The sequence below is a fragment of the Schistocerca serialis genome, chromosome 3 (assembly GCF_023864345.2).
Source record: "Schistocerca serialis cubense isolate TAMUIC-IGC-003099 chromosome 3, iqSchSeri2.2, whole genome shotgun sequence".
In the NCBI taxonomy this organism is placed as follows: domain Eukaryota; kingdom Metazoa; phylum Arthropoda; class Insecta; order Orthoptera; family Acrididae; genus Schistocerca; species Schistocerca serialis.
This window is the reverse complement of record NC_064640.1, coordinates 794,615,203-794,629,643: the sequence shown is the minus strand read 5'-3', so window position 1 is coordinate 794,629,643 and position 14,441 is coordinate 794,615,203.

The window sequence follows — 14,441 nt, the reverse complement described above, 5'->3', positions numbered from 1 at the left end:
GCCGGTAGGTCAATGGTAATTCGGCAGCTTCAGCATAAAGACTCTCGGCAGGACTAGTGTAGAAGGCTCCGGTCGCAAGATGTATCCCCCGATGGTGGATGGAGTTGAGCCGGCGTAAGAGGGATGGCCGAGCGGACGAGTAGACGAAGCTCCCATAATTCAGCTTCGATCGGACTATGGACCGATACAAGTCAAGCAGGACAGTGCGATCCGCTCCCCAAGATGAACCGCTAAGAACTCTGAGGACATTAAGGGAACGTGTACAACGGGCCGCCAAATAAGAGACATGTGGAGACCAACACAGTTTCCTGTCCAACGTGAGCCCTAGAAACTTAGTTGTTTCCACGAATGGGAGAACAACGGGACCGAGATGTAAGGATGGCGGAAGGAACGCTTTGTATCGCCAAAAGTTGATACAAACCATCTTCTCTTCAGAGAACCGGAAGCCATTTGCCACGCTCCATGAGTATAGGCTGTCTAGACAACGCTGAAGGCAGCGCTTCAGGAGGCATGTTCTCTGGGCACTGCAGTAGATCGCGAAGTCATCGACAAAGAGAGAGCCTGAGACATTAGGTGGAATACAATCCATAATTGGATTGATCACGATGGCAAAAAGGGCTACGCTCAAGACGGAGCTCTGAGGCACTCCGTTCTCCTGGAGGAAGACGTCGGACAATACGGAACCCACACGTACCCTAAACTTTCGATCCTTTAAAAATGAATCAATAAAAAGGGGCAGGCGACCGCGTAGGTCCCACCTGCGCATAGTGCGGAGGATACCTCCTCTCCAACAGGTATCATAAGCCTTCTCCAAGTCGAAGAACATGGCTACCGTTTGGCGCCTTCGCAAAAAGTTGTTCATGATGAATGTCGACAAGGTCACAAGGTGGTCAACAGCGGAGCGGCGGCGACGAAAGCTGCATTGGACATTAGTAAGTAGCCGTCGAGATTCAAGAATCCAGACTAACCGAGCATTAACCATGCGCTCCATCACCTTACAGACACAGCTTGTAAGAGAAATGGGGCGGTAACTAGAAGAAAGGTGTCTATCCTTCCCGGGTTTGGGTATAGGAGCAACGACAGCATCACGCCAACACATGGGGACCTGACCTTCGGTCCAGACGCGATTGTAGGTATGAAGAAGGAAGCTTTTGCCCGCCGGAGAAAGGTGTGCCAGCATCTGAACGTGAATGGCATCCGGCCCCGGAGCAGAGGACCGGGACAGTGCAAGCGCACGTTTGAGTTCCCGCATAGTAAAGGGGGCATTATAAGTTTCCAGATTCAGCGAGTGGAAGGAAGGTCGCCGAGCCTCTTCTGCCTCTTTCCTGGGAAGGAAGGCAGGGTGGTAATGGGCAGAGCTTGAAACCTCCGCGAAAAAGCGGCCAAAGGCGTTGGAGACATCCACAGGATCAACAAGGACCTCATTACCTGAGGTCAGGCCAGGTACCGAGGAGTGGGCCTTAATGCCCGACAGCCGGTGCAGGCCACCCCAAACGACGGAAGAGGGAGTAAAACTGTTAAAGGAGCTGGTGAAAGAGGCCCAACAAGCTTTTTTGCTGTCTTTGATGACTCTACGGCATTGCGCTCGGAGTCGTTTGTATTCAATACAATTCGCCAACGTAGGATGGCGGCGAAAGGTGCGTAAAGCACGTCGTCGAGCACGGATAGCGTCCCTACAAGCCTCGTTCCACCAGGGGACGGAAACGCGACGTGAAGAAGAGGTAGTACGAGGAATGGAACGTTCGGCAGCATTGATGATAACAGCCGTGAGGTATTCGACCTGACTGTCACAACTGAGAAAATCGTGGTCCGAAAAGGTCGCCAGGGAGGAGTAAAGTCCCCAGTCAGCTTTCAGTATGTTCCAGCGTGAAGCACGTGGGGATGGGGTGTGGTGCAGGAGACTAACGACACAGGGAAGTGGTCGCTCGAATAGGTGTCAGAAAGGCCATACCACTCGAACCGACGGGCAAGAGTGGTAGAACAGATCGAGAGGTCCAAGTGGGAGTAGGTATGAGTAGAGTCCGAGAGGAAAGTCGGGGTGCCGGTATTGAGGCAGACAAGATTGAGATGGTTGAAGACATCCGCCAAGAGTGAGCCTCTTTGACAGGATGCAGGAGAGCCCCAAAGGGGACGATGGGCATTGAAGTCGCCAAACAATAAAAACGGCGGGGGAAGCTGAACAATCAGGTGCATCATGTCAGCCCGACTAACAGCGGATGACAACGGAGTGTAGATGGTACAAACTGAAAAAGTAAAAGCAGAAAGAGTAATACAGACAGCTATTGCTTGGAGTGGGGTGGTCAATGGGATGGGATGGTAATAGACATCGTCCTGAACGAGCAACATGACCCCACCATGAGTTGGGATACTGTCCACAGGGGTGAGGTCATACCGCTCCGAGGTATAGTGGGTAAAGGCAATACAGTCAGTCGGGCGCAACTTGGTTTCCTGGAGACCAATGACGAGCGGACAGTGCATGCGGAGGAGCAGTTGTAATTCCTCCCAATTAGATCGAATACCTCTTATGTTCCAATGTAACAAGGCTATCGCTAGTCAAAAAGTTGGGGGAACGAGACGGGGGAAGAGCTGGTCACCTCGACGGCCGCGGAGGGCCAGGTTGCGAGGGAACAACGCTACAACTGGCGGGAGGCGGATCCGGTTCCATCGAGTCGTCGCCAGCTGTGGCCGCTGTCCCTGGTTGTGTAGGAGGGGCATCATCATTTGCCGACGAGAGGCCAGCTGAGCGCCTGGCAGCAGAGCGTCCCGGTGAAACTGAGGGCGGCCGGGAGCAGCGACTCACGGATGGAGCGTCAGACGAAACGCGCCGGGGTGGAGAGGGGGATAGAGACTACTTCTTGGAGGCCTTCTTGGAAGGCCGAGGAGGTACAGGGATGGTGGGCTGGACCTGAAGAAGGTCCTCACGCGCGGAGTCCATTTTGGAACGCCAGACCTCGGAAGCTGGGGTCCGGAATGTTTCCCCGATGGACGCCTGAGAAGAGGATCGCTTCTCAGGTGGCGGGGGGAGAGGAGGAGGAAGGGTGGCCCCTGGGGCAGAGGGGGCGGGTGCCACGGGGGAGGAGGATTTGGAAGGGAGGGATTTGGGAGGTGGAGGCAGAGCCCCCTGATGGGCGGAGGAGGTGGTGGGGGGACAGGATAGGGGTGAGGATACCGCGGAAGGAGTGGACACAACTGAGGCAAACGAAGTGGTCAACGGCACGGGACGGAGGTGGTCATACTTCTTCCTGGCCTCAGAATAAGAGAGCCGATCCAAAGTTTCGAGTTCTTGTATCTTCTTCTCCTTATGATATGCGGGGCAGTCTGAGGATATAGGCGAGTGGATGCCAGGACAATTAATGCACCGAGGTGGTGGGGTGCATGTATGTTCCTCACGAAGAGGACGTCCACAATCGCCACAAAGGGGCTCAGCCTCACACTGGGACGACATGTGCCCAAAGCGCGAACACCGAAAACAGCGCATAGGAGGCGGGACGTAAGGTCACACGTCGCACCGGTAGCCCATCACCTTTACCTTCTCCGGGAGAATGTCCCCCTCGAAGGCGAGGATAAAGGCCCCGGTGTCGATGCGACGGTCTTTGGGGCCATGCTGGACTCGCCGGACGAAATGCACGCCTCGGCGCTCCAGGTTGGCCCTGCGCTCCTCATCAGATTGTAGCAGGAGGTCACGATGAAAAATAACCCCCTGCGTCCTATTTAGTGCCAGATGCGGGACAATGGACACTGGGATGTCCCCTAGGCGGTCGCACGCCTGGAGCGCCGCCGACTGTGTGGCAGAGGTGGTCTTGATAAGAACGGACCCTGAACGCATCTTGCTGAGAGCCTCAATTTCCCCGAAGATGTCCTCAATGTGCTAACAAAGAACATGGGCTTGGAGGTGGCGAACGTCCCCCCATCGGTTCGAGAACAGACCAAATAGTGGGGGAATTACTTCGCCCCATGCCGGCGGGCCTGTCCCTCCTCCCAGGGAGTGGCTAAGGGGGAAAGGGCAGGAGAACCAGAACTAGAAACGGTACCTTTTCTTTTGAAAGACTCAGCCACAGAGCGACCTGATACGTGTTGACGTTTCATCTGCGAAACGTCCGCCCCGATACCACCCACTCCGACCAGGGGCTCTCCCCACGGGCGCCACCCAGCCTCAGCAAAGGCCACCTGGCAGGATGACCATTGCCAGGAGTCCTGATGCCCCAAGGAGACGGGCATCTACTCCTTGGCCGACGTGGGGAGGGTGCAGCTCAGGTATCGGCAGTACGATCCCTGTGTTGTCAGGGGGCTACAACCTAGAGGGTACATGACGACCCCACCACAACGGGCTGGCTACCGTGCTGGATTTCTGGTGCCATGGAAAGTCCATGATCGCTGGTGCAGATGGGGACGCACTATGGGTGTAACTTGTACAACCCATCAGGCGTTTAGGCCCAATTTGAGGAATAGTGGGTATGGTTACAACGCCGGTACAATGCCAAGTGCCAAGGTCTTAGTGCACTTAGGACCAGTGGTACACCACGTAAGGTGTCCTTCCCCAAAAGGCTCGTACTTCTGTAGAATTTTGAAAAATGGAGGTCAAACCCCAAGGGGGACCATCACATGGAAGGCCGAAACGGTTGAAACTCCTTTTAGTCGCTTCTTACGACAGGCAGGAATACCTCGGGCCTATTCTTACCCCGGACCCGGGGGGGGGGGGGGGAGTAACGGATCGTGCAGCCACATCTCGTCCCTGAGTCGACAGATGGGGACGTTCGCAAGACAATAACAATCTGCACGAACAGTTCGACGACGTTTGCAGCAGCATGGACTATCAGCTCGGAGACCATGGCTGCGATTACCCTTGATGCTGCATCACAGACAGGAGCGCCTGCGATGGTGTACTCGACGACGAACCTGGGTTCACGAATGGCAAAACGTCATTTTTTCGAATGAATCCAGGTTCTGTTGACAGCATCATGATGGTCGCATCCGTGTTTGGCGACATCGTGGAGAACGCACATTGGAAGTGTGTATTCGTCATCGCCATACTGGCGTATCACCCGGCGTGATGGTATGGTGTGCCATTGGTTACACGTCTCCGTCACCTCTTGTTCGCATTCACAGCACTTTGAACAGTGGGTGTTACATTTCAGATATGTCACGACCCGTTGCTCTACCCTTCATTCGATCCTTTCGAAACCCTACATTTCAGCAGGATAATGCACGACCGCATGCTGCAGGTGCTGTACGGGACTTTCTGGCTGCAGAAAATGTTCGACTGCTGCCCTGGCCAGCACATTCTCCAAATCTCTCACGAACTGAAAACGTATGGTCAATGGTGGCCGAGAAACTGGCTCGTCACAATACGTCAGTCACTACTCTTGATGACCTGTGCATGGGTAGCTGTACCTGTACACGCCATCCAAGCTGTGACTCAATGCCCAGGTGTATCAGGGTCGTTATTACGTCCGGAGGTGGTTGTTCTGGGTACTGATTTCTCAGGATCTATGCACCCAAATTGCGTGAAAATTTATTCACATGTCAGTTCTAGTACAATATATTTGTCCAATGAATACCCGTTTATCATATGTATTTCTTGGTGTAGCAATTGTAATGGCCCGTAGTGTATATACCTCCGTGTTTTTAAATACGTTCAGAACTCTGCTGGTAAAGTTCGTCGTTCTTGTAGCCCTTCCATTAAGTCCATTAAGTTCGAAGTACTCTTGTGACCTATACTGTACCCGGCCCGAACAGGACTAACGGGTGATACTGAACAGGGCCAATTTAAGGTCCAGGCGACACAAGCAGCTACGTTGAGGGCGCCAAACAAAGGGTGCGCCAGATTGCAAAACTTTTACATATCAAAGTCAGTAATGGATAAAGACTTATGTAAATATACGAGGCAAGGGCGGTTGTGGTGGAGGAAGAGAGGGTAGCAGCACTAGCCATCGCTTGTGTGCCAAGGTTCTCGAACCAACCCCCATATGACCCATCAGAGAGAGTCACAGAGGGTAACTGAAATGGCAGACACTTCAAGACAGCCTCGAAGTAACCCGAGAAAACCTAAAATTTCAAGAACCAATTTTAAGGTGAGTACATTTGGTGGAATTGGTCAAAGTGGCATTTTCCAATTACTATCTCTATATAATATTTGATCTCTCCTGAATAATTTGACTCATCATTTGTTGATTAATTCCAATTGGAAGTCTAGTTTATTTTTTCAAAGTTAATAGTCCAACTAAAAATTCAGTCATTCAGCACGGACTTCCTTAAGTCTATCTCCAGAACTATTCTATCTAAATGACTGGTTTTCAACTATATCCCTATAATTCGTGTTAATGCTCGTGTTAAGTGGTTGGATGCAGTGTGTAAACTGAAATTTATTTCATATGCATTTTGTGGAGGGACTAAATAGTAAACTAAGACTTAGAGAAGTAAGTATGAACTGGCTTCAAATGACTGAGCACTATGGGACTTAACTTCTGAGGTCATCAGTCCCCTAGACTTAGAACTACGTAAATCTAAGGACATCACACTTCCACGCCCGAGGCAGGATTCGAACCTGCGACCGCAGCGGTCGCGCGGTTCCAGACTATACCGCCTAGAACCGCTCGGCCACTCCGGCCGGCTAAAAAAGTATGAACTCTAGCAATATTATAGAATGGCAATGAGAAAATACACATGACAGACAGGGGATGAGAACAGTGTGGGCTAGATTCTTCTGCAAATTATCCACTGATACATCTGTAAATGGTCTTTGCTCACCTGGTGCAAGTATCGCAAAGCTCAGGCAGCAAGTCCAGAGAAACAATTTAGGCACGAAAATAGCATACCATCTTCAGTGATGGAATGCTATGAAACAAACAGTTAGCTCATCCTAACTTTTCCAAATGTCCATGGTTGAACTCAAAACCTGAATGAGTGTGAATGTCATTTGGGCTTGCATACAAAAAATGAAAGAATGAAACCTATGCTTGGATGTTTGTGACTGTGATAACGTTTAGTGATGGTAATAAGGGAAGAATTAGAGTACTGGAGTAGCTTGGCATCACTCCAAGAGCGAACAATGCAAGCCTTCCAGCAAATGGACCGACTTAGGATCATGAAAGCCCAGCGTGCAGATGAGGAAATGACACGTAGCGAGAGTCAGGGAAAGAAGAATGATCAAGAGAATGATCCAGTTAATGCTGATCATGGGCCTTGCTGTTTCTAAAGGTGGCATATATCTACATTTGAGTTAATGTCAACTAGAACTTTTAAAGTTTATTTCCTGAAATTGACGCAACATCTGACCCATTATCTCGGTAACTATCACAGATACGTATATATAATTTTACACTATATTTCCTTCTTAGTATACTGCCGCTGCTGTACCACCAAAACATTTCTACTTACGATTCACTTAAAGGATCGAAAGTGGATTTTAAAATTTAACCAATTTTTATACAATGACTGGTTCAGTAATAAAAAAAAAGTGAAATTGTACTATTCAAAAATTCAGGTCTCTGTCAAAGGTTCTGAGAATGGGTCATCACTATTGCAAATTCGGCACTGTAGGTATAGAATGCACGTTCTGCCCATAAGTGATTAAGGTGGGCATATAATACAACCCTCTACGTATCGCTCCCGTAGGGATATTTAGGACAAGATGAGTTTTCCGCGCATCATATGATAATGGAACGAGAAGTTGCCCTAACAACGGGTACAGGTAAAGTGCCACGTGCTACGCAGTCGTTTGTGGATTGGGCGTAGATACCTAGTTTCATTTGTAAATTTTTAAACTCATTTCTGCTTCACGACAACGGAGATTAACCGAAGCGGTTACAAGTACTGACCTGAATGAATGTTCTCCAGCAGCGGCTGCTGATGCGTCTGCGGTAGCAAGAGAAGCAGACGACAAATCCGCCGATTTGGTGGTGGTCGCAGTACTACAGATCGAGGCGTACGTTTTTTCTAAAGCGATGGATAGCGTGGCCGTATAAGAAGTTCCCGTTGTTTTCCGGTGCGGGTCATCAGACGGCGTGGAGCGAGCTGTTAGCATCTGTAACATACACGTTGACATTTTAGCCAGTTTTCAGATGTCACTTTCACAGTTTGCATTTGCAGCAGCACCGCTACTGTAGAGACCAAGACCAAGTAGTTAATCTTTTGTCGATACTATTTGATTTCAAATTATCAAATTCTTTTCAGCGTGGTTTGACCAAATATGAAGTGAAGGGTATATGACGCCAACAGCAAATTTTTAATTATGTATAAGTAAAATGTGCTCATTTTCATTTCAGAAATCCAGACTTTAGAACCTAAAGCTCTACAGCACTTGTTTGCAATACATCTTTTCCGATATGGGTTTCAAGTTTCCTAATTCTGGCTAATTGAAGTTAATTATAGCGTTGATTTACTACTTCCCTGCAGAAACCTATTAACACGTTGACTGCCACTCGCTTAATGTGGGACGTTTCATTGCCAGGCGAGGAACACGGCATTATGTTTGAGGCTGTTGTGGCATCCTGCAGCCACACCCCAGTTGACGTTAAGGGAGCAGATGTACTAACTACTGCTTCTCAGTACATATTCCATACAGAACTTTTAAATATACCACTCTCCTACTGATCTCCGACTACCACGTTTAGGAAGACTCTAAAGGTACTTAGGTCCAAAATATCAGTTATGAACAATTTCAATAACCTACCAGCAGTCCTAGGAAGTTGTTAACGACACCGTTCAAGAGAAGCTGTTTATGCATTTCACTGACGGGGTTTATGAAAACACATTCAGCATCTGCACATTTTAAATGCAGTAATCAAGGGTTTGTTTTACAAAGTCTAACAACTTCAGTATTTATTTATACGAAAGTTAAAGAGTTACTTGTTCCACATCTTATCTCTTCACTGGCGATATGTGGACTTCTGTTCAACACCTAATCATTAACTCTTGCGTCAATTATATCTTTTCCACATGTCACATCCACAGGGGTCTCCTCATCGAGATTATGGGCCGAACAATGAAAAGAATGAATTCTGTTAACTGGACAAAATCGACCATGTCCAAATTAATCACTCGACAACATTACTACATTCACGAAACTTTCAACAGATTCGCGATTTTTATTTCTATCATGGTTGAATGTTTTAGTTAACCTAACCACGGGAAGGTTGAGGAAAGTGGACCATCACATCGATAGAAGAAAGCTAAGGTGTCAAGTATCAGAATAAATGTAGGGACTACATTAAACTTCGTGAAAGTTGCTTCCGAGACACCAGAATTTACACCACGGCAATCAGATGTAATTTCTTCAGAGGTTACTGCTGCTCAAAACTAAGAGGCTGAAGTAGTTCAACACTGGTGACTTGTTCGCTCCTGTCATTGATACTAGGAATTCGTCAGTTTCATGTGCTTCCGACGCGATATCTGATAATCCTTGTGGCAATTCAATTCATACGTTCACGAAACCAAAATGATGTAGGATACAAAAATAATTTTTGTATTACAGGCCAACAGAAACATTGTATGTAACTGGGTGGAGGAAGGTTGAAAGTTTCATGTTCGCACATATACTATACCGTACTCAACGAGAACATGGTTTGTTGGAGTTCACACTCGAAACGGTAGTACATTTCATTCTATAAACGAATGGACAGGTCTATTAACTCGACAGATTCAACAACTATTTCTCAGATCTTTAAGAATAGCTGTCATAGGTAGGGCAAAGGACTTCAGAAAGCGACAGCACGACGCGTCAGTCGACAATTAAGGTAAGCAAATTTTGACGCAGCAGGTTTATTAAACCTGAGAAAATCAACCGCGCACCACTTTGCTAGAAATTGAAGCTAAAAGCATTTCAATATAACCATTATTTTGAGAGAAATTAGAGCAATATCAGTAAAGGGGAGACCATAGGAAAGTAGCCAAGAACGTGCTGCACCGAATAGGTAGATATTGAAACACCATGCACCATCTCACATCAACCGTTGGAGAAATAAGAGGAATAGAGTGATATCTTCAAGTCTACAGGGACAAAAGCGCGGTTCATCAATTACGTGGAGGATATCTGCCGTTGCTTCGTTCAGGAAGCCGTTAGCCGGAAGTGATTAATACCACAAAGGGAAATGATTATGAACACTTTCGTGCAACTAAGCATAAGCAATCACTGCTGGAACAAATTTTTCCAAACCTTGCATACTGCTGCATAGTTTGCAAACACTGCTATTGAGTATTTCATTATTTGCATTATAACTTTTCAAGCATTCTTTCCCGAAGTCTAGGGCTGGTTTTAGCACTAGTTCTTAACTAAGCATGGTTCCAATTATGATATACCTATCTCCCTCCGACTAAGATGACTTGCCTAATCCGTTATACAGAGACCTACAGTGAAACATCCGTAACCATGGTGCAACTTTACACTACCAAATTAGTTTCAGAGGTGAAAAACGATATGTTAGAAGTCCGATAATCGATTAAGGTTTGAACTTTACGTAAGAGGAATTTGTCGCTTTTGATATTTAGACTGCCGCATTTACCAGGAAAATGATGTGAATGGGTGGCGGATGGTCACTTAACCACAGAAACAAATTCACTAACTAGCAGAGCCGAGTGATTTCTCAGCTAAACTAAACACTGGAGGAAAAAAAAAAAAAAAAAAAAAAAGACAGCGCCATAAACGGTATGGCAACAACGTTAACAAAAATCCACGAAGTACCAGGTGACAAAACAGACGGATCTCTAAGGTTCTATTAAAGTAGTGTAGAACACATGAAACGACCAAGTTTCAATCTCCCTCCCAAGCCATCTTATTCCGCAACGCAATCGACATCTGCACTCTATCACTCACACTAGATGTGGAAAGCAAGTAACGGCAAGTCAGATTCCAGCTAACTTGGCGAGAACTATGATTTCTGCCCTAGACACATGGGAGTAAGGGACAATATTTTGACTATGTTTTAATGCATCAGGGACTATCAGAAAATTGCTCAATGCCTGAATCTGAAGACGTATTTGAAAGTTTATCTAATTAGTGGATTGACTGCTGCGCTGTAGAAGGGATTTTTCTACCTTTTTTTTCAGAAATTAAACCATTATGGGTAACCATAGCGTCCAAAGTTTCCGCAGTTAGAATTCAAGCACCTTCTTAAAGTCGAGCAAATTCTACTCTAGTTCCAAAATGACTATAGATATGATTACTCCAAACTTATTCACGCGTATAAAGTCCCAGGGTCTCCATTTTATTAATTCTCACTGAAAACAAGTTTCTTTCAGATATGTCGAATAAAACCACTAATTCATGATTACCGGAAAGAATCCTTTATCGGTAATACATATTTAGTATTAAGATTAGTTCCACGATATTTTTCCATTCCATCACTCGGCATTTTCTTTACTAAAATTTGTTTGGGCCTGCCATAGTTTCGTTTCATAACATTAGCTGAATCAAACTGAGGAACTACAGATACTTTCAGCGGTTCAGTTTTTATAACACTGATCTGGCATTATCACGCATACTTATCCCCACATTTTAATTCGTTTTTGTTTAAATTTCCGTTTAATACTTCGTGCTAAAAAGGGGATTATCACGGCTAAGGCATCCATTTTCTTTCCTTCAATTAAAGTGTGGGGCGCACAAACCACTGAAAACAAGTGTGTCGGTACTCATTACATTGTCAGTTTACGATAACCAGAAAAACTTCCCTATGGCATTACAAGTCATAGGTTACCTACCGCCGAACAGAATTATATAGCTACCAATTTACAATATTGACATATAACTTACCAACAAAAGAAGGATGCCTAAGACCCCCTTCATATCGGTAATCCACGCACTGTCCCCCCCAGAAGAATACGCGGCGCCCGGCAGCTGACAGTGGAGGTGCCCTCTTCCCCATTTCTGTATACGTACACTGAGGTCTCCACAGTGGCGGCAGTGTACACAATATGCATTTCCCCCGACCAGTCCAATTTCCCGGAGATGCCAAGTTTCGGATGGCCAGACTGTCTGCACGTCTACATTAGAGATTTGATTATCTTGTATAGAGAAAAGGTGGACTGGTGCGATAAATATGACAGTAGAATCACTGCGCCAAGGAAAAGGAAAATATAAGATCTATATAAAATTTACAAAGGTATGCCGTTTTGTATGATCATCTGATGCGTCGACATTGGATTTCCACACTACAGCATAAGAACTTCACAACACTAAAATGGAAACTACGAGCTACAATTATGGCATAAAATTATATTTAGTTTGGTATTAGAAATTCCAGAGTTTCTAAATGAAAAGTTGCAACTTTGTTTTTTAATTTCGATTGCCGAAGTTCTCGACTGGTAATAAGAGATAAAGAAATATAATTTTGTCATATGAGAGGCTAAATTCTGTTGCTAATTACGGGAAGGAACGTCAAGCTACCGAGGTCTGTAAATTACGATATAAATTGCCAATTTTCATTTATATAACGCACATACGGAGGTCAAAGTCATTTTACGAAGCAGAAAAAAATGGGCACAGTCAAGGATCTATCTTCAAACTTTCTAATAATTGATCCGAAATTTGTCGATGAACTTTTCTACGCCTACAGCTACATCTACATGATTACTCTGCAATTGGCACTAACGTGTTTGGCAGAGGGCTCACTCATATAAACACTTTCAGACAATTTCTCTACCTCTTGTAAAACGCTATGGCTGAAGAGCGGCGTAATGTGCCGCTGCCAGCCTACCTGAGTTGTACATGTTTTAAAATAACAATAAAGTACAAAAAAAAAAAAAAAAAAAAACAATTTCTCTACCGTTCCACTCTCGAGTAGCACTCGGTAAAATTAACACCTAAATCTATCAGTGCAGGCTGTTATTTTCTTATTTTACCAAGATACTATTTTCTCAGTATGTATGTGAGAATCACTAGAATATTTTGGCATTCGGAAGAGAAAGTTGACGATTATAATTTCGCAGAAAGATCTCGCCGCAACGGAAAACGCAACAGTGATTGCCACCCCAACTTGAGTATCATATCCGTGACACACTCTCCCCAATTTCGCAAAAATACCAAACTAGCCACCCTTTTTTGAACTTTTTTGATATCCTCCGTCAGTCCTATCTGATAAGGATCCCATGCCATGCAGTAATACTTCAGATAGAGGACAAACAAACGTATTGTAAGCTCTCAGTTTCGCAGATTTGTTGCATCTTCTAAGTGTTCTGCCGATAAGTCGTAGTCTTTGGTTCGCCTTCCTCACAACATTTTCTATGTGACGGTTCCAATTTAAGTTTGCGGTAATTGTAAGCCCGAGGAATTTAACTGACTCGACAAATTTTAAATGTGTGTGATTTATCGTGTAACCGAAATTTAACGGATTTTTTAGTAATCGTGTGGAGAAACTCGCACTTTTTTAATTGTTCAAGGTCTGTTGCCACTTTTCGCACCATGCAGATATCTCAGCAATCTTGTCTAAATCATTTTGTAATTCATTTTGAGCTTCTGACGAGTTTACTATACAGTAAACGACAGCATCATCACCAAAGAATCTAAGAGAGATGCTCAGATTATCTCCTAAACCGTTTGTAAAGATTAAGAACAGCCTAAGTACCATAATACTTCGGCGAGGGCCTACAGATATAACTTAATTTTTACTGAATGAATTCTCGCCAATTACTATGAACTGACACCTCGCTGGCAGGAAATCGCGATTTCAGTTTCACGGTTGACACGATACTCTATAGCCTCACTATTTTATTACGAGCCGCTTGTGAGTAATGGTGTCGAAAATGTTCTGAGAAGCTAAAAATATGGAATCAACCTGAGATCCCCGGTAGATAGCGCTCGCTACTTTGATTAAAGAGCCGATTGCGTTATACCAGAACGATATTTTCTGAATCCATGGTGGTTATGTGTTAATAGATCGTTTTCTTCGAGGTATTTCAGAGTGTTGGAACGCAGTATGTCTTCGAAAAACCTACTAGATCGATGTCAATGGTATGGGTCTATAACATGGAATATTTTTTTCTTGATTGTTGGTGTGACCTGGGTAATTTTCCAGTATTTAGGTAAGGATCTTTCGTCGAGTGATTCGTTATATATGATGGCTAAAAACGGAGCTACTTCATCAGCACACTCTGAAAGGAACCTAACTGGTATACAGTCTGGCTCAGAAGATCTGCCACTATTAAGTGACTTACCTTTCTTTGCTACGCCGAGGATCTCCACTTCAAAATTACCCATGTTCGCAGCTGTTCTTGATTTGAATTTTAGAATGTCTACTGCATCTTCTGTGGCGAAGGATTTTGGAAAAACCGTGTTTAGTAATCCCGCTTCGGTAGCACTGTCATCGGTAATATTACCACTGCTATCGCGCAGTAAAGGTGTTGATTTTACCTGGCCGCTGGTGTTCCTTACATACGACCAGAATCTCTGAATTTTCTGTCAGATTCCGAGACAGACTTTCGTTGCGTTTGCTGTTAAAAGCATCTCGTAT